The 19,384-nt window shown below is 39.0% G+C and overlaps 1 long non-coding RNA gene across 1 annotated transcript; it reads right to left on the bottom strand.

The window, feature by feature from the left end:
- Positions 1–13,524: 13,524 nt before the first annotated feature.
- On the bottom strand, positions 13,525–17,498 carry LOC138237816 (uncharacterized). The gene is made up of 2 exons (XR_011189137.1): positions 17,447–17,498; positions 13,525–13,756 (listed from the first exon to the last, which is right to left on the bottom strand). It is a non-coding gene; the product is annotated as an uncharacterized lncRNA (long non-coding RNA).
- Positions 17,499–19,384: the final 1,886 nt, after the last annotated feature.

Here is a 19,384-nt window from a genome sequence, read left to right as displayed (position 1 = left end):
CAAATTGCTCAAAAGATCCTATTAATTGCAGGATGCCAGCAGTTAAAAGGCAATTAAGTCACCAGAGACTTGCTACCACTGGCAATAAAGAGAATAAAATACTGCTTCAGTTAGGCATTCCCGCATTGACTTTGAGGTACCATGCCAGATAAAACAGTTATGTTACATAATAGCATTTCCACTGATTTTCTTTCTTCAATAAAAACACAAGATGAATTTGCTAAATAACACAAATAACAGGGCCCTGGAGACCCAACTGCCCTTTATCCCCCGATGGCAGGGCCATTAAGTTCTCAATAGTTACAGTACAGAACCTGGACTCACAGATGAAACAGGCTGGTGTGTCTTATTCCATAAGTACAGTATTAATCAATACTCTGTTAGGATCAGTGGGGTTAGAGACTGAAGCACGAACAGGCTGCTATTTACCCTGAACTTCAGTCGTTGTCGGTCTATCCATCCAGTTAAGATACTATAATTCATATCATCGCCTACTTAATGTGGGTCACCCTTTACTCCTCATTTTTAATACTCCCCCTCTTTGCCTATTTTAATGTATGCTTGTTGTCTGAAAAATGATCATGCCTTTATTAATTACACGAAGCTTCCCGGAAGGATGCACACTCATGATGTAGTTGGTACCTTTAAAGATAAGAAATACAATGTGTACGGTATCTAGGGTACGGTGGCAGCTGATAAGTCTTCTGTTGCCACGGAGAGAAGTGCTCTGTACGCGCTGCAGTGTGTGTGCGAGGCTAGTGGAGGATAATCAGGTGTGATGAATAGAAGGGAACAGGGCCTGAAAGGCAGGTAAAGGGAAAATGCAAGAGAAACATTTTTGAAATCAATGAAGCTCCTTAAAAGAAAGCCAGTTTGGATTTGAAATGAAGGGTGTAACTTTGAGAAACTCCTGGCTACTGCTGAGGAATTCACATAGCTGGATTACACTGCAGTCAGATACAATGGAAGGCGCTTTGGCAAACATCAGGTGTCACGAGATCAACTCTTTGAGAAAATAATTTTACTGTGTTGGGTCTCTGCTTCAGGATAAGGCTAGGATGATTGCTACATTTTTTCTCTTTCAATGTGTTGCAATGAGATACAATAAATGCTTTATGGAGGATACAGAGAGGACCAGGATGAGGCAAAGCACAGAGAGTATACTTAGCTGTAACATCAACTCAAGAGAAAATATCAGAAGAGGAGAGAGCAGGAATGAACTATTGCTTTGGGAACCACAGCTACTGCCGAAACCGTTGATAAATTTTACATCAGTAAAAGATCAGTAAGGGAAACAGTAAAGCATCTTAGTGATACAAATGGATTTCACGAGGAATGACAACGCCCAAGATCAAAGGGTAATGGACTGTAGTGGAGCGAATATTTGGCTTAACCCGCTTGGCTGAGGGCCGACCTCCTGGCCATAGGACGAGGAGGCCAGGACCCCCAGCAAGGTAACCAAAGGGACGCTGCAGAGGTGGAGTTGGGGTGGAGGTGGGATGCAAAATAACACATTAATGTTTGGTGGAGGAAGGACAAAGGGAGCGATGCTAATTACTGACAGCTGGGAATGATTGAGCGTGTTGTCATCCCTCCTGAACTTTCATTAAATAAACTCCATTTCAGAGGATAAGGTTTTAAAGGGACTAGAACTTCAAATGAGAAAAGATCCCTGGATCCAGTGTTACTTACCCGCTTGTGTTCAAAGAAATATGAGAAATTCTTTCTGAACCCATTCACTGGGGTATCTCATTTGACCTTTAGGGCAGGAGATGTACTGTACCTACTGTACTGATGGGAAATTGGAAAAGTAATACCTATTCCTAAGAAAAATGGGACAAAAACGTCTAGATAAAGCAGCCTTACCTCATCAAAAGCTATGGCTAAAATTAGAAGAAGAAAATTATACGGCAGCCTAAATGAAAACTGCCTTTTAGGAGACAGAAATTTACAGAAGATACATCATGACCTAACCTGAAAATATTTTTGAGAAAAATCTAGCAGTTTGTTGACTTTCTTCAACCACACACCATGGAGTAGCAATTAAAAAAAAAAAACACGAGAGAAAATGATGTTATAGCTACTGCGCAACACTAATGCACTAGCATACAAATGAGAATGTTGAATTGAAAGGCACCCGCTAATTTGTAACCTTTCTTATGTTCTTACCTGATGCGATATGTGTTGGTTCAGTGCATTTCAGTGTTTAATTGTTGTTTTTATGAAAGATCGTTTAGAAGCTCTCTTGGATCCTTTGTTATGATAAAAAAGGAAATTTGATTTTCCACCACTTATTTCCAAGAACTACAGTAAGTGGCAGTCTTATTTACACATACACAAAAAGCCAAGAAGTACTTTATCCCAGTACTGACAAATTCTAACTTTTAACTATAACTTCTCCTTATAATAAAGCATACATCTCGCTACGATATGATAATACTTTGTTGGATTTCTAAGAATTTAATTTTGCCTCCAAGTAGCGGTTTTACACTCAGTCGTACACAAACATACTGTACAATTAAAAAAACATTGAAATAAAAATAAATATAACATTACATAAACAACATCAACCCATGCTTAGTCATTTCATACCACTCCTACAGAAATCCACATACAGTAATTACCAGAACCTGTAAGTTTGTTTTCCTACAATCACCCTAAGTCCATATACAGTACCTGCACATGCCCTTTCATTTTTGCCCATAATCACTTATTGCACTTCCCTAGAAACCAGTTGTCCTCTCTTGAGAACTTATTTATTGAGTAGTTTTAAAGAATGTAAACTATTGAAAATGTTTGGATTAAATACTTGTACTGAGCATCTGTTAACATGCAGAACTGCTTTGAATATTTACACATTAGGACTTGTGTTTAATTATTCTTAACCTCTTATATTGTCACTTTAAACTGGATTAGACTTGTTAAAGGTGATCAATCCAAAAGGAGCCATGAAACAGTGATTCCTGGGACTTGTTATCGATCAGTATTTCTACTAATCTATATAGCTGAAATGCAGTATACTGTAGACTAAACCACACATCATATTATAGGTCCACATCATTATGGATTACAAGGGCAATACAATACATTATGTAACAATGCTGAAATAATGATGCAGTATTACTGGTATATGAAATATTTACAGGTTAAGGTTCATTCCATGCTGAAAGGTATAGAAAAGAAACACCATGTTGTGGCTGTGGAGCCTTCTTCAGGTGTGAGGGAGAGAGGGAAAGTGGCAAAGAAATAAAGCACAGGAGAATAAAGGATAGAGTAGGTGAGAATGGTCAGGGAACATCGGGAGTTGGAGTATAGCAGGTGAGAATGAGTCTCTAAACTAAGGGAGAACTGCAGGAGAGGTGTGGAAAGACAGAATCTGCTAAATGAATGGAGAGAATAAGTTGGATGATGGGATCCAAGTTCAAGAATAATTTCAGTTTTGGAGCTCTTTCTGCAGTAGGAGTGCTGAAACCCCTGTGAGGGCACTCAGGTGGAGAGATCAGAAAGATCAGGATTATTGAAGGTGAAGTAAGGGACTATCAGCTGAGAGAGATCTTTGATCCTCACAGCTCTGATGTTCCCCCAAATGGTCTGCCAGTCTTCTTCCTGTCTCACCACTCTTCCATCTCTGGACATAAACCTCTCCATTAACCATCCATGACTCTCTATCTATTACAAACCCACTGACTCACACAGCTACCTCATGTACAGCTTATTCCAGCCAAACATACTGAAAACTCCCCTTTTCACAGTTCCTCAGGCTCCGACAACTATGCAGCGATGACATGGACTTCCATAATCAAGCCCTCAAAATGCATTCTTTTCTCATTGACAGGGCTCCCACCTGAGCCAAAAATAGCCCTTGGATCTTAAACCCCAATAATAAATCTCGGATTTACAACCGCATTCCTTTGGTGCTTCACTGTTGAAATATTGTTTCCTTTCCTTTCAGCATGGAATAAACCTTTATCAGTTCCTTTGCAGCCTACCCACACTGACACAGCTCCTTACTCGAACTGCTTCAACTACATGAAACAATATCTACAGTATATTGTTTTTTAATTATACAGTAGCTACAATACTATACAGCATGCAGTAGACCAGTTTTGCTACTGGATTGCTACTAATCTGCACTCTGGACAAAATTTCAACTCGCTAGCTGCCTCACAATGTGAAGCCACAAATGATGGTGCTTTGGAGAATTTTAAAAAAGAAATGTGAATAGTATGAAAGCCTTCTACCAGTTGTTCCATTTTCAAAGCCTGATTAAAAAGACCTGTTTGTTAAAAGTTACTTGTGTTCTCTCAGTTTGCTTAGATAAATACTTTTCATATGTCTTTACCAAGATCACCAAAAATAATTAAAGAAAGAGCAGTCTCATGCATTGTTCAGAATTAAAATGAATGAAAATTTGGTTTATGTTTTTATTCTTCAGTGGATCCATTATTATTGAGCACCTTGAAGGAAAAAAAGTACAGTGTCATTAGCTTATGTGTACTGCAGCAAACCAAAAGCATTGTTGATAAAATGTTGAAAAGGGCAAACTCTGTTTCTCAAATGACTTTTATTTACTACATGAATCTACCTTTAAAAACAAACACAAATCAGAAGTGAGAAAAAGAGTGACTGCCAGACAAGTTTTTTTTTAAAATCTTATGCCTTGATGAGCATCGCACTGTATATTTGTTGAAAATTAAGCTGGAATGTTTACTGCAGATCTTCCACCCAGGTCCTTGGGAAATTAAATTAATTGTAGAAGGCTGATTCTGTAACAGTAGAGGGCTCTGTGTGCCATCATTTGTACAGTTAAATGGATGATTTAAACAGAAGATTCCCAGACTGTGTGTGTCTGTATGCAGTGTGTATGCTCAATGGATAGGAGCTGTGAGGCAGTAAAAGCATTGATCCTCTTACCAATTCTGCAAGGCAAATAGATTCTTCCAATTAGATCAATTAGATTTGATTTGGTCCTTTGTTTTTCTGCTATTGGTATTTAGCAGAGACCTATCCATCCTATTACCCTTACGCTTTACAGTTTGTTTATTAGTCCGATGGATTTTTGTCAATTTGGAATACAGAAGGATTCTTTCAGCTTCCTCAGCTAAATCCATTATGAATTCCAAAGGCATTCTTTTCTCTCCAGCAGACAGTAACAGTACTCACACATTTGGCACTCTTTAATTTAATAGCTTTACAAGACAGGTGTTTCAAGCATGTCTTTCCTCCCTTGTTGATATAGGCAGAGCATCCATGACTTCCAGTGTTTATGCTTGTCTGATTCTAAAGGTATTAGTAAAGTGGTATTAACATCCAGGCGATTATGTGTACAACATCTGAATATATGGTGAACTGTGTCTGACATTGCTGAGTGTTGTGCATCTTGATGAGAGATTTTCTACTGACACAACGTGCAATTCTCTTGTGTTTGAGAAAGCAGCGATAAATACTGTATGTTAATAAGTAAAGGAAAACAAGATTTATGTTGCCTAGCGATGGAAGGTGTCTCCGAATGACACAAATGTATACTGTAAGCTTAAGTTTAAACAGAAGGTACAGTAGGTTTTTCACTGGTTATTTTATTAGAAAACACATGACTTTGTAATAGCAAGTAGCACCATTTTACTTTGGTCTGTGTGTGCATGGAAAAACTAGTGGCACATGTGCAGAATATAATAGAAGGCTGTTGGGTTATGATCAGGACATTAAACAGGATTCACTAGCAGAATTCCAGCTGCAGATTTCCTTGCCATTGGCGGGGCCCTTTAGATTCAGTGGAGTAGGTATTGATCAGTATTGATTGATCAGTATTGAAGCCTCTGCTGATCCTTGCAGGTATTTGGAGTGATTCTCATTTCCATAGCTGTAAACCAGCCCAGCAGGTCATGCAGGCCGCCGTTCAGTCACCACTTTGTAAATTCCGGATCAATTTAGAGACGTACAGTTTTTCAGTTATATCAGAAATGGCCAACAGTGAACCTGTACTGTTCATAGCTGTGCTGGGGGTGTTTTTATTTCAAACTAGTTCCAAACTACTTAATGGAACCAACGGACAGCTTAAGTGGTCATGACAGTTGTTCAGGAATACATTAAACTTCATTGTTGAGAAACTGAAATGTGTTTCTTAGTTGTTCTTTTTTAAAATAAAGTCAGAAATACCTCCAGCATGTTTAATTTTTTTAAGTTTTTGTTTCCTGCCTGTGGGGTATAAGGCCTGTTGCATATCCCCTAGATATCCTAGTTCGCTTAGTGACTTTATGGTTTGTTGTCCATAATTTCACACAGTATGTACAATACCTGTAAGAGAGTCAGGGGCTTCTCCTCTGAGCTTTGAGCTTGATTGGAACCATTCCAAGTACACTTCTTATTTGTAATTACTAAGAAGTTCCCAATAAGGTATATGTAGTCTAAACAACGTTATATCTAACAAATCCAGAGGGAAAGCTTAGAGACCTCATTTGTAATATTGGAGCTGTCAATGAGTAAATCAATCTCAAGGTTGCAGTGTGAGAAGTGATATTTTGCTTGTGCTTGTTCTACATGCTTCCATGCTGTTGTGTAGCTGTTAACTGAACAGACATTGAAGCACATAGCTGGCTGGGAAGCTTTATGTGTGTTTTCAGCACCCCTTCCTTAATTTCTTTTTTGGTAGACATCCTGTAGGCTATGGTGAGATGGGTAGAGGTGTTACCAAAGAAGTGGTACTGTACATTTAATGACAGGCAATTTTTTGTGCTAGCTAATTTGTTTAGAAGTTATTCCTTCGACCTCTCTAACTAGCATCAGTGAAACCTGGTCTCCATAGCAACAGAATTCCAGCAGAGCTCCCTTTTCCTTGAAGTACAGACACCTCACCCAGCTGAAGGAAGGAGGAAATGGCTGTGTGCCACAGGCCCTGACAATTACACACTCAGACCTTTTATTTTCTTCCCTTGCCCACATGCAAAACACATTTCTTTTCCCAGCCTTCCGGATTCATAAAGGACATTTCACGAAGGTAACAGAAACCGCAAACTGAAAGGACAGCATAAGTTTCTGCCTGTTGTTTGATATTCATATTATTTGTCATTGAATTACTTTTTGAGAGCTGTTTTCTTGTTGTGTAAAAAATAAGAAATAAGGAAGCAAAAATGGTATAGCAAGATAAATCTTAAGACTTAAGTCTTAAGTGTTTAGTCTATTGCAGTCTTTAGAAAATGGGCTTATTTCATGGTGTGGCTGGTTAATGACAAGCTAGTTTCTAATTCTAATTGAGTTGTCCATCTTTCCAACGCTGATCTGAAGAGAAGCTAGTGTACTCTCGCTGCCTCCATCACAGCAGAGGTGTTGCTATGAGCTTGCTATGAGAAGTTTATGCAGTCCTCTGCAATCATGCAAAGAGAACATTGTCAGCTGGTTTTACTTGGTTTGGGGATTGAAAGATAACAGTACATTGTTCCAGAGGTGATCAAAGAAAGATGTATAAATCATTTCCTTAATAAGGCTGCTTTTGAAAAGTCTGATTAAAACAGATTAAATTCTGGACATTGTGTAATAAAAATGTAAAAAACAAATAGTAGGAGTCTCTGGCCTGAAGTACTGTACTATGTATGAGTCCAGGTGAGAATTATTCAGCACCGTGAAGTGAATGATAACAACAAGAATTGAATGAGGTTTTCAGATTAGTCTTTCTGAACATTGTAAAAGCACGGCTTGTTCCACACATATTTCAAACTTTTTTTAAAATGCAAGGGAAAAACTAGGTAAAAGTAATTTAGGATTGCGTTTAAGTGTAGACATTTTCTTTGCAGCCCAAGGAGAATACTGGGCTTTTTTCTTTGCTGCTTCCTCAGATATTGAATTCAGTGCATTTTATTGAGGCAATCTTTTACATTTTTAAAAACTAGGAGTTTTAAATTTAGCAACAGAAAAGGCTTCAAAAACACAACCATTGCCCTAGGCTTTCTTTGTGTTTGTACAGTGCGTGTTTTACTTTCTATCTCCTGATGTGTCGTGTCTGTGTCTATTTTCCTCTCTCTTCATTGTACAAAGTTGAAGATAATATCTTGTCACCTGTCTGAACCGCTTACATCTCACAAAATGCCAGCATCTCCACCTTGTCCTCTTCTCCTGGTGAGGAGCCCTGGTGCCAGTGTATGCAGACAGCAAGGCCGAAATTAAACTTTCTACTTTTCTGTCTTGCAGCTCTTGCATAGCCCTGAAATCTAAGGAATATTGTGGATTTTAAGAAGCATAAAGAAGGAACATAAAAGCCTGGAGAGAGGAACTCACAGCTTTATTTTTTATGTTGCCCTTGATTTTAAATCTTCAAGTCTGTGGCGTTTAGGGGCTGTTAGGTTGCTGAGCAGCTTTATAACTAAAGATAACCTGACATGTACCGTATTTCATAAACCAGCAGAATCTGTTGCAACAGTGCTTGAAAGAAAACCTCTGTGAACAGGGCCTGTGTGAATGAGGATGCTACAGTGACACCATCCATAGGGCAGAAGGGATTAATAGGATATATTGTGTGCAAGAGGGATAATGAGGACAGATACAATAATGCTGATCAATACTTTTAAACTGCAATGTGGATGTTAGCTCTGTTCACAGCAGGCTTGATTGCTGAGGCTTTCTCTTTTGTGCCTTAATGGAACATGGGCTTCAGTGCCAGGGCCTAATTTAAAGAGAGTTGACTTTGAGAATGGGGTCATTTCATGACTCAATCATTATAAAGTTGGTCTCGTTTTTTTTTATTTAACAATGAGGCTGAGGCACTGCAATACAGAGAATTTACAGAAGGAAAAAACATTAGGCTGTGAGAACTAGTTCGGCTGTCTTTCAGTGTCTTTGACTGATCCATCCTACAGGATATCAACTGAAGTTCACCATCAGGAAATAGGCTGAACCTACAAAATTCAATAATGGCCAAGAATGTAAAACACAGATTTTAATTTCATATCATTTGGTGATATTGAGATGGGCAAAAAATTCATTCCTAACCTAAATGTACACAGACAGGTTAAAGGAATCAAATCTCTTTCCTCTTTAGGACTGAAATTTAGGACTGAACACTGAAAGCTCCCTCTTGACACAAAGTATTGTGGGTGAAAGCAACGAACTGCCATAGCCATATTGTTAAAGAAGACTGTCCGGGAACCTTTAGAGACAGGTGTTACGGTCCTTGGTTGGAGTGTTTTTTTTTTTCTAACTGCTTTCTCCTCTTTCTCCAGGTGCTGCCAATTAATTAGATGAGGTGATGGGTTTTAAGAACGGACAGATATGAGGAACGAGATAGTTGAGTGGAGTGTGTGACGGACGTCCAAAGGGACTAACCGTGGGGAGCAGGAGAGCGGAAAAAGACCCATATGCGTAGCGGCGAGACGGGAAAAAGGCCCGGGCTCATTAGTGCAAAGAGTTCAGGAATGCCGTATAGAAACCTGTGCCCTCAGGGAGCGGACGTGGGGCGCCCTGGTGCTAGGCGGGTCTCAAGACATCCGAACGTCAATACTGAGCGAGGACAGAGTGCAAGACCTGGAAATATATAGCCCAAGGAGGAGAGGGACAGGAAGGACAGCAGACCGGAAACTAGGGACAGGACAGAGAAGGAGCGCCCTCTGCCTGGAGAGGGCGTGACAGAGTGTGGCTTTTGGGATGGGGAAGACGTGTTGTATGTTTCTTTTCATTTTCGTTTTGGCTTGGTTAGTTAGTCTAGATACAGTAAGTGTAGAATGTGGAAGACCTTTGTTGTGGTACAGCCGTATTGTTTAGGAACGGACACCTTTTTTTTCTGTTCTGGCCTATCTAGTTGTTTATTTTTTTATAGTTAGTCTGCCTGGGTTTTTTTACTTTCTTTGTCTTTCCCCTCCCGATTTAACTATGAACGTTGACTTCTGTTTCCTTGGATTCTTGGTTTTAAGAAAATTGATTTGTTTTCCCAGGGGAATCCGATCTCTCGGGTGTTCTTTTACGTTGTGGCTTTTGGTCAAACCCTAGACATACTTTTAAGGTTGTAACAACAGGCTACCAAGATCCTGAGGTTTCTAAGATCAAAAACACGATGATTAATTGGCGTGAATGACCTGTCTAATGGTCAATCACTGGGAGCACAGGAGGACTCTGGCACGCGAACAAGGCTGACTGGGCAAATTGTGTTTGTTTTTCTTTGTGATCAATAGGCGGATATTTAGATTTAGTCAGGACGCTGGCTAAATATTTAATACTTTTGTAATTTTTACATAATTTGTTCCTTTTAACCTTTACAAAGTGAAAACAGGAAAAACAAAACAATAACTGAGAAACTGAAAATTAAGTTATGTATATACTTTATTGTAATGGTGTTATTTTGTTGTATTTGCTGTTTTGTTTGTTTTTTTTTGGTGGAAAACAGCAATTATCGCAGTCTCCTCTCTCTGGTTTAAAATAAAAAATACTTATTTCCTTACTACTTTTAGGTGTATAAATACATTAACTTACAGGTTAGACAATGACCTCATTTCAATGTGAAAATGCATTCCATTGCCTCGGTACTCATTAGCTACAGAATGTGTTGCAAGAGTATTTTTTCTTCTTTTTTTTTTTCACTTGAGAATTTAATTTATTTTCATGTATTCTTTCTGTTAAGGGCAATGCTGTTGCTGAAAGCTAATTAACTAGTATGGCACCAAGCTCAGAAAGTGCCTATCCACAGTGATGCAGTGATAATGTCCCTCCACACTGAGTGAACCTGTCACAACAACAAGCCGATTAGAAGACTCATCGTTTCCTCCATCATGTGTCCTGGTTAATACACCCCATACTGTATGTTGGTAACTCTCTGAATAAAAAAAGTATTCTCTAATGTTAGTGCAAAACCGTTATTTAAGTTAAGTGTCTGTTCCAGTAATTAATTAATGTAAATCACCAAAACTTAGCATTTTATCAGTGAGCAAGCACCTTCATATACACCTGCACAGTGTTATTATTTCATCTAGCAGTGATATACGATATAGCAATTTAAACCCAAATTAATTAGCAAGTTTTGGAAATGGGGTTAACATTATAATTCACCCCAGTAATTAAGCATATTCTCATGTTTTTGACTCTGAAACTCACTAAGGTTCCTACTGTATCCGATTCTTCTCATTGTGCTTGTTCGATTTGCTGAAACCTATACTAATTATGAAAGCATTACCCGTCTGACACTAATTAGCCTTGCCTTGTTAATTAGTTCTAAGTGTGGGATTTATGAAGGGATCTTTGTAATGAATATTTTTAAATTACTTGCATGTATTCCTTTAATGATTTTTTTCCATGAGAAAGAAACAATAATTAGGTTCAAATTCCGTGTCTCTTTTTACATTTGATGATTTTCATGAGCTCTGGATGTATTTTTGTGTTGCATTACATAAAAGTAAAAAAGGTCATCACTTGTTTTGTAAGTTTTTTTTACAAAGTTGGGCTCCTATTGGAGACACGATCTTTAGGAAAATAACAGTGCTTTTTTGGAGCAAAGGTAGTCATTGCACTGACTGTGATAGCATGATAAATGGACACATAAAGCACATACATTGTGTGCCTTAATATCAGTATAGCATAAACCAAGCGGTGAGTTTGGCAAATTTGTCTCTACTTTTCTCATAAATCTTTACTGAGCTCAGGGGCCCAGGAGAAACAAGAATTCATTATGTGAGCATCTGGTTGACCCCGGCTGATACGCAGGGTTTGTGTCCCTGCTAATTCCTTAACCTCTTTAAGGTGAAGAAAAATAAGACTGAAGCAGTACTTGTTTTGAATTCCTAGGACATAACAGACTTTCTTTCTGTAGAGATTATTCTCTCAGATTCTCCATGCTGCTGTGCTCTTTTTAATATTGTCATTTCTTCTGCAGCATGCACTTGCTGAATAATTCAGCCTGTCTCATAGTCAGCAGTCTTGAGAAGTAGTTATGAGTTTGCCATGGGTACAGTGTCATCTCTCGGTCTTCCACAGGGCTTCAGGAGATCAATCCATTGGCTGTTTCACCTTGACCACAAGACCCACCCCAGATGGATTGTACAGTATGCCTCCAAGGCAGACTTCAGAATTAACTAAAATGTGCATGAAAAACTTAACATATTTCTGGACTGAATGAAATGTTGACCATCCTGCCAGATTGTAAAATTCTAACCCCAGATGCTTAAAAAATAAGTAGCAGAGGAATCAAGAAGCCTTTGGTTATCCTTGTCAAGAACCAGGTTTGCAATTTGCAAATCTGAAAGTAAGGTGATATGTTGACGTAATACAGACCTGGATGTTAAGTTTCCTCATTTTTAGGAAACAAAATTTAAAAAGAATGTATGGTTGATGGTTTAATTGTAGGATATTCAACTATTATTTGATGGAAAAGCTAATTCTCATTCTTCTGAAATTCACACATGGACAATCTCAATGACATGGACAACCTTTAAAATTAGAGTGGATACCATTTTCTTGCAGTTTGGAATATTATTTTATGAATATGTGGCACGTAGATAGTATTACTGACTCACAGCCTGGGACCCTGTGTTCAGTTCTTGACTTAGGGGTGCTACTTATGTATGTTTTCCCCATGTTCGCGCCCTGGTGTGAGTGTGTGTGGGTTTATGTCACTTTGTGTCCTGTGACAGACAGGTGTGCCATCTGGGGATAGGCCCTGGCTCCCCCAAAACCCTGAATTGGATGAAGCAGTTAGAAAATAGATGTATACAGTACAGTACGTGGCACTTTCATAACTTTCAATAGAACTTTTAAAATTCATATTACTTTAACAATTCTTCAGGTGAACATTGACTTTAAAACCTTGGCTCATTTTCAATTGACATTAGTCATTCAGTGGAACTCATTAGAATTCTTCTCCTTGACAGCAAGTCTTTCTCTGAGCGTGAATTTCTGGCTTTTATTCAGACTAGTCTTGCTCTATTCCTGCTGTAGTCTTTCATCGATTATTTCTGACACCTGCATGCCACACTGTGGATACTCTTTTCCTGAACTAGGTGCATTACAGTGCCCTGTTGTTAGATCACTCTGTTATGATTTCTCTATGCACCTCCCTATCTGCACCATTATATTCTCCTAACTGCTGCTTTTCGATAACACTACCCATCAACTAGTTTCAATGAGTGAGTCGACATTTAGTCTTTGGCTGCTGCTGAAATACTTAATAAATACCATAACATGTTATAATGCTATTGAATAAAATGCAATACCCAGCATACTGCAGAAAAAATAATTTTAGATCTTTGTAATGGTATAGCAATAGTGAACCTTGCTGCAGGAATCTATTTCTTATAAGTATAACCTATTTCTTAGGTTTTGGTGATTAAAGACTATTATGTTGCTAGAAGGGGGTTGCTTTCCAGCCCATATGAGTTTTTGGTGACGCCAATGCATATTCACTTTTTTGCTTAAAGGCAACTGTACAATTTTGTTGGCACTCAGGGAAAGTTAAAGAAAGAAATACAAACTATTTTCCAAAAGCATGGTTCTCCCTGCTGTTTTAAATTCTGCTGGTGTTAGCTGCAGTCCCAGGAATGAAAGACCGACACAAAGCACTAGGGAGGAAGTTTAATGGCTCTACCATGGGCTCGCGGAGCCCTCTGGTTATGCTGTGCCTGATAAGGGCTCAACCGCTGTCACCTCCTCACTTGTATTTATCCTCCTCGGCTCCAGACAGATGACCATTCCAGTAGGAAGATGCCAGAGAACATATTACCAGGCCATCAATTCCCTTCCACAATGTGAAACAAATCAGCAAAGAGCTGCAGTACACGCATTCACAGCCCTGTTGGCAAGACCAGAGAATGGAAGTCAAAGTGCTGTTACTAAATCAATTTCACACACAGATATCTATTGTACCTGCAGCAGAGCACCACTCAAGGGCAGAGAGTTTTAAAACTCCTTGTTAAAGGTGAAACCAAAAAAATACACATAAAAATCATTTGTGGGAATCAAGTCTTATTTAAAGAATGTTTAGCCCATTGAGTTACAATAAAATAACTTGAAGCTCAGTTATTACCCAGTCATTAGTTTGCTAACAATTTTTTGCCATTATGCTCAGAAATGTTTCATCATGACTCCTAATGTGCATTACATTAATATTTAGCTAAAGCATTAAGAAATGGGCAAGTTTAGAATCATTGCTTACAGTATGTGTGATGATTTTTGTTCAGCTTTCATGTAACATTTTAGAAATTCTCAAAGTAAGGTTTATACATGCAGAACAAGTTATTTATCTCCCTGCACAAATTAAAGAAAACCGCCAACTGGGTTTTCAAATTGTAAGGGCTACTGCAGCACTGCAAGAGTGAGCTTATAAATCCCATTCATTACATAAGCATAAAGTAAATCCAAGTAAACGTTCAATGCATTAAGAAATTGTAGACCATCGTTATATTATTTTTGTCATTTCGAATACCATGTTTGGTTATTTTACATTCGAGTGAAAGATTAACATTCAGTAGTCGATACAAAATAATGTCTGCTATGCTTGGTTTAAAAATGTAATCCATAATAGGAGCTTCACGAATGGGCTTATCGGAGAAACATGCCTGCTGGTCACATTGCCAAAGACTCTCATCTTTAAGTAACTGACAGTTGATGCAAATTAGCTAAAGCTATTACAGGAGTAGCTAGGGACCCATCCCCACTGCCACTGACTAATTGCCTCAATCACCTGAGCCCCACCTTGCACAGACAGTGGCACAGCTTGGATGTGAACTTGCATTCCCGCAAGTTTCTTTTTTTTTAAATTCCCGTGCTTTTCTGTTAAAAGGGTACTGCGCCTTTGATCTTGCTCATTCATGGAAGCAGGCCTGTTTTCAGATGTATTCATTTTAATAGTGACTTGCAAATATGGCTGCAGCTTTCCGATTCAATTCTGTGTCCTGGACAACTAATCAAGAAAAAGCATGCAGCCTGTGAGAAGAAAGACATGCATCGCTATCCAGCTTCACCAAACTACCAAACGTAAACTCCGCATCTGTTTTTTAAAATGCTTTAAAAAAAAAACAACTAGGCAGAAGAAAGGGGAGAAGTGGAAAGTGGTCTCTAGTTTTTCTGTGCTTCCAGCCTCTAGCACATCCCCTCTGACACCCTCCTACAGGAACACGTGAGCTGAGGTCACCTGATGAACGTCAGTTACCTTAACGAGTGAAACACACACAATACAGCTCTTAACAAAATCACTTTTTTTAGTCCTTCGTCTTTGGCTAGACTATTGATCTCATACGTAGAGTGCCGGTCACGAGTGTTAAAGGTAAGTCGATTTACCTCTGTGCTGTACTGCTGATACTGTATTTGAAGAACCACTCGTTCCATCTCAGCAAATTCAGGTTCCTGCAGTGGGTGTGCTCACCTCACAGCTGGTGCTATAATTCTCTTTTTTTAAAGCAACTTACTGCATTGATTTTTTCCCCCAAATGCACTATAGAAGCAGTCAATACAAACAGGTTACCGCATCATTGTCAGTATTTACTTGCCCACCTCCAAAAGCAAATCTCCATTTAATTTAATGTAGGTTGCCTTTGTTTTTAGTGGTGTAGTGCTTGGGTTAGGTATATTGATGGAAAGGTAGGTAGGTGGATAAATAAGTCTAAATAATAAATAAACTTTATTTTATATAGCGCCTTTAAAGCTGGCTTCTCAAAGCACTTTACAGAAAAAAATACTAGATAGTTTCACAATCCTGTTTTGAAAGACCTTTTTAGACATTATATCATAATGTTTGCAGATGGGAATTTTCATTGCTATTTCTACTTTACTTGTCACTTTCCAGAAAACCCCCAACAATCTTGTTTCAGCACAAAGCTCACATCAGAATGTGAAGTGCTTGTGACTTCTTCATTTTATCATCATAACCTTTGTCTGCAATAACACCAGATTTGAAAACTATTGGCCAATTTGACTCAAGTGGACAGGACTTTTTGATGGAGAAAGAATCCAAGGAGGTGCTCATGCAGGCATTCGTGGTGATACTGTATATTGATCCAGTAGCATTAAAAAGATTATTCTTCAGCACCTCCTCCTCAAACATATAGAGGTCTTATACTGTCTCTCTCTTAGAGCAAACAAAGGTAAAAAAAAAAACATTCAACCTGAGCTGTACAGTATCTAGAGAAGTGTGTTTTGAAAAGCCTCACTCATTAAGAAATCTGATTGATCAGTTCAGCTGCAGTTGAATGCAATGAATTATGCAACAGTGGTTATTTATTAGTTAGCAAATACCTCCTTTCCCGTCATTATTGCAGCTCTTCATTGAGTGGAGCTGGCTTGAAATATGGTCACTAAACTGTACAACAGAAATATTGTCGCAATGGCTTTCTCTTTACACCTCTAATTGCAATGATTGCAAATCCATTCTGCTGTTTCTGCACAAAACAAATGATCTGTGGTCAATACATTGAACCCAGTAATGGGTTTACATCTCTGATTTCTCTTTTTGTGTTCATGCCCAGTGTCGTGGGCTGCCTTTTTCACATTGAAAAGCTTCACTACATTGAGACATGAAGTCTTCACTGATTTGGATAAATTGTATGTGAATTTGTCAGATTGCAAAACGTCTGCTTAAGACGTTCAAACTGCTGGGCATTGACATCATCACTACCAATGCACATGCATCCATGTGGAAGACGGCAGTATCCTGGCTTAAAAAAGAACATGGAATTCTAAACACTAAGTGTGGATTGTGGAGCTGTCATTCAACTGAAGGCCAGCTGTGGCTGATCTAGTAATGAGTGGCTACAGCAAAATAGCCACAATGCCAGGAGAGTGGGTGATAAACTGCAGATCTAGATGCACATGTGTAATGTAATGTGGTTACAACTCCAAGTGTCTAGGGGCAAAGGGGTGTAACATTTAGGATATTTTTTGGAAGCAGGTGGGTTCTGGTGAGGGACAAGGAAGCGTGATAACAAGGGTTGGTGCAAAAAGTGATAATTTTGAGGTGAATAAGTGACTGGTATGAAATAAGACACACTAACACACAGGTAAGGGAACTAGAGTGGTGCCAAAGGAAAGAAAATAACAAACAAAATGGAGCTGGCTAGGAAGGTGAGGGAAAGCTAACCTGACTGTAAAAGAAAACCCGAAACACACGGTCTCCGGCATCTTCAAACACCCTAGCTAATCTCCACTGTCTACCCAAAACCATACAAGACAAACGGCACTCACCCATACTAAACCAGTGTGACTAATGCAAAAATCAACTATGTGTGTGCAAAATGTACCAAACAACCTGAACTAACTCTATACACAAAAGTTCACACAAATACACAAGTGAACTACAAATACAAATGAGAGTAGACAAGTAACAGGGCACAAAAGAACACAGAGGTTGATACAAGAACATGTTTGGGCAAGGTAATGGCAAAATAAGGATAACACAAGCAAACGAAAGTACAAAGAGACAAACAGAAACCAACAAAACAACAAAGCCAAAGCTATATGAAAACACACACAGAGCAAAACAACAAACCTGAAGCAAAGTCAAACAAAAGGCCTCTTCCTTCTGAAAGCCTCCATGTTTTATACTGAATAAGATGAGTTGTGATTGGTCAAGGAGCTGATGTCATACATAACAGTGGTGTAAATATGGACCAATGTAGTAGAGAGAACAATCAAGGTCAGAAGTGTGGAACATAACAACAAAAACACACACACTGGGACATAACAAATGCATTTTAGAATATTTACTGAAAACACAAAGAAAGCACCTCAATGAGAAAAGGGGAAAGGACAAAAGACAAAGGTCGTTAATTTATTTCTGCATCCAAGTTGCACTGAACTGCATAATTTATTCTCACTAAACTTTCAGGCAGTCTTTTTAATAGAAGAAATGTAAAGAAAGTCTGTGTGCAAGCTGGTCTAAAATGCCAGACACCGCAGCATTGTCAGTGATACCGAGTGTGCCCTGATAAAGTACTCTATGTACCCTTAGAATATGGTACATTGCTTTCTTAATCATTTGAAACTGAGATTCCTTGGTGTGTTTTTAATGTTCTCCGGCAACAGACCTTTAAGAAAATGTAGTTTAGAAAAGATTATCAACAGATAACAAAAATATCAAAAGATCGTGTTGCTCCTGTAGGTGATTACTTATGTGTGCTTTTCAGAATTTAGAGAAATACCCTTCGAAGTATGACAGGTAGGTAAATGTTCCAAAGGTTTGCTTTTAGCTTTCTGAAACTACATTTTAGCAAATTTCGAAAGGCAGAAAGAAATAATGAACAGTGTTTTTATCCCACAAATAATTCTCTGATTGGATGGCTTGACTACAACTTAAACATTTCAATGTTAGACTATGTATTTTTTCTTAAAGGTTAGCCTAAACAGAGCAAGTCCCTTAACTTGGAAATTCAGCCCCTGCTATAGTTGCCACCCCCTCTCCAATTTTCCCCGAATGTCTGCAGGATTTAGAATCAGCTCCTGGAGAGCGGTCTCCAGAGATCAGATTAGCATCACATACTGTAGCGTTTCCTGATCCCAGAAGAAAAAAAAATAGCCAGAGGCATATCTAACATATCAGTATTCTTCCTCTGTCTTGGTGCTTCGTGGAGCGAGTTGGAAAGGTTGAGCTCCCCCTTAAGCTGAACACGGGTGGGGAACGCCGGTGAGCCCAGGCAGTGGCCATTACAGAGCAAGAGGCAGATGCGGGAAGCACGAGATCGAAGCTGAAACACATGTACCAGCTGACCACTTCATTGACAAGTTCAGAAATACATGTCAAGCGCTAGTCGGGATACTTGACCGTAACATGTGCCGGAGTCTTGTGCCCTTATCAGGAGGGATACACAGGCATGTACTGTAAATCCTGCTGACACATGGAGCTATGATCAAAGGACTTGCGCATTTATAAAAACAGTGTTGGCATTGACCTCCCGCCTGTGGACTCCTGTGTCAGTGCTTTTACGCAAACACACAGAATAAATCACAGTTCTTTTTGAGTTTCTGCATCCAAATGAAAAAGACTACGCTGAGTGACCCGAGACAGAATGTGGAAGTGCGTAAGAAATTTGGAATTCATCTGATCAGACTTGATGAGACAAGAGAACAGAATCCAAAATAGGATTTAAAAATAATTCACGTACGTCCACTGAACTTTAACACATAACATAAGCATTAAACAGAAAGTGTTCCTTTGAAAATAGACAAACTTTTCCTTCTGTTCCGATTGCAAAAACCTGAAGGTCAAACACTAATGATAACACACGTGCAGAGCTTTCTCCTGCCAGCATCTTCTCAACTCTTCTCACAAAACTCTCTTAAACGCTGGCGGAAAAAGAGATACTCTGGTGTTTCCCTTGGCACTGATGCCCCTAATGCCACCAAGCTTGTGATGTGACAAGACGTGAATGGCTCTGATGGGTGGCCGATGAGGTTATCTGACCATCCTCCTTGCGCTGTGCAACACAGG

Source organism: Lepisosteus oculatus, chromosome 3, assembly GCF_040954835.1.
Source record: "Lepisosteus oculatus isolate fLepOcu1 chromosome 3, fLepOcu1.hap2, whole genome shotgun sequence".
Classification (NCBI taxonomy): Eukaryota; Metazoa; Chordata; class Actinopteri; order Semionotiformes; family Lepisosteidae; genus Lepisosteus; species Lepisosteus oculatus.
Note: the sequence above shows the minus strand (reverse complement) of the source record. Positions and strands in the feature narration are given on the sequence as shown.